The sequence below is a fragment of the Chlorocebus sabaeus genome, chromosome 11 (assembly GCF_047675955.1).
Source record: "Chlorocebus sabaeus isolate Y175 chromosome 11, mChlSab1.0.hap1, whole genome shotgun sequence".
In the NCBI taxonomy this organism is placed as follows: domain Eukaryota; kingdom Metazoa; phylum Chordata; class Mammalia; order Primates; family Cercopithecidae; genus Chlorocebus; species Chlorocebus sabaeus.
The window spans coordinates 2,297,498-2,299,712 of record NC_132914.1 but is presented as its reverse complement, the minus strand read 5'-3'; positions in this window follow the sequence as shown (position 1 = coordinate 2,299,712).

Genomic DNA, 2,215 nt, shown 5'->3' with positions numbered 1-2,215 from the left:
CTCAAGAAAGAGAGAGAGAGAGAGAGAAAGAGAGAGAGAGAGAGAGGTTGCAGTGAGCCGAGATAGTGCCATTGCACTCCAGCCTGGGCAACAAGAGCAAAAGTTCGTCTCAAGAAAGAGAGAGAGAGAGAGAGAGAGAAAGAAAGAAAGAAGGGAGGGAGGGAGGGAGGGAGGGAGGGAGGAAAGAAGGGAGGGATGGAGGGAGGGAAGGAAGGAAGGAAGGAAGGAAGGAAGGAAGGAAGGAAAGAAAAGAAAGGAAGAAAGAAAGGAAGAAAGAAAGAAAGAAACAAAGAAACAAAGAGAAAGAAAGGAAGGAAGGAAGGAAGGAAAGAAAGGAAGGAAGGAAGGAAAGAAATGTTTTAAACAAACCCATTGTCATAATCAATTCATTGACACATTGTATAATAGTTAGTTTTAGTGTATCTCCTCCATTAAACTGTAAGTTCCTGGAAGGTAGGGTCTGTATTTATTTTGTTGTACTGATGATATTTAGACAGTACTCAGGACCTGATAAGTACTTGACACCTAATAAGACACTCAACAAATGTTTGTCAAATCAAAGAACAAACAAATGAACAAATATATGAATGATTTCAACCAGGAGACACTGAACCAAGAAATGAAGTCATTCATGTCTTTTTTAATAAAGGGAATTATTTTAAAGAGGGAGCACCCCATTTCCCACTGAACTGATCATCATAAGCCTTGATAAATCCTCGTGGTAGAAAGAGCATTGCCTAGAAATCGGAGACCTGAAGTCTAGTCCTGTTCTGTCATTACCAAATGACAAAGTCAGTGATTTGTATTTATTAAGTGCTTGATATGTCCCAGGTGCTTTATTTGTAGTTTCCTGTTTAATCCTCAAAAATCATCTTACCAAATAGATGTGATTAGCAACCTCATTTTATAGAGAAGGAAGCTGAGGTTAACCTAGGACAAGTGAACTGCCCAAGTTCCCATACTAGCTGAACCAGATCTGAACCCAGGAAGCGCAGAGGCTGCCGACCAGGCAGTGGTTCTCCATCCTGCCTGCTGTTTGCATCACTTTGAGACTGACCAGGGCCCAACCTCAGAATCCTATTAACTCCTCTAGATGAGCCCTGGCCACTGGGGCTTCTTTTTAAATGTCTTCCAGCAATTTTAAAGCATGGCCAGGGTTGAGAACTTTTGCTCTAGGCTCTCTCTCTATTCTAAGCCATTGTATCCTCCCAAAAGCCACTTCTCTGTGCTTCAGTCTCTTCCATACCAAGAGGTGGCTGAAGCCACCTATCTTGGCAATAATTCTAGCTTGAATGCCTACAAATTATCCCTGCCCTTCCTCCACTTCCCACATTAGGCCCTGGCAAACAGGGGACTCCTAGACTCTCCACATCTGACTCCAGAAAGCTTTCCCCTGAAGTTTTCAGCCTCCACTACAGAAAACTTGGGGCTGGGATAAGCTAACAGTCTTATTTTGTTAGATACTGTACAGCAAGTAAAAGCTATAGCTTCTTAAGAAGAATAAGGAGGATAAATGTAGCCAAGTGGGTGCTCCTTGTCAGCCCTCATTGAGGATGGTCTTTCGGCACCAAGTAAAGGGAGAGAGGGTACAGCAGAGTCCCCTGGCTGGTAAACTAACCCTTTCATTGACCAACATGGTCTTCTCAGCCTTGCCTCATAGGGATGGGTTTGGAGAAGCAGAAGATCCAGTCTGTTTTCTTGGGAAAGGAAACTCCAAGAAGGACAACAAGAGAAAGCTGAGCAGGTAAAAACTACTGGTGGTTCAAGGATGTGCTATTTGCACAGGTGAAACCCTGGGCCAAGACCTGCCAGTCCGCGAGTAGGAAGGGATTGCTCCCATTCCCAGTGCTCTTGGAAGGCTCTTAGTCTGACGAGCTCCAAGGCTAGTGGGGACCAAGGTGGCTTTAGGATGACACCTATGGTACTACCCAAACAAGTCTCTGGCTCCTCTCTAGGGCCTAAGGCTCGAACCAACCAGAAAAGTCTTATGTCCAAGAATAACTGAGACCAGCCTCTAACTCTTAGGACCATTCCACCCTGGTCTAGGCGCAAAGACAGGATGTACAGTGTCTTCAGGTCGATACACTTGGCAATTCATTTAAAGAAACTGGAGCCTCCGGTGGGTCTGCCATGCTCCTGTAGCATCCCAAACTTTTCACACTCACCCCACTTTATTTCGATTCCCTGTTTACGTGTCCATTTTCCCGGTGAGACT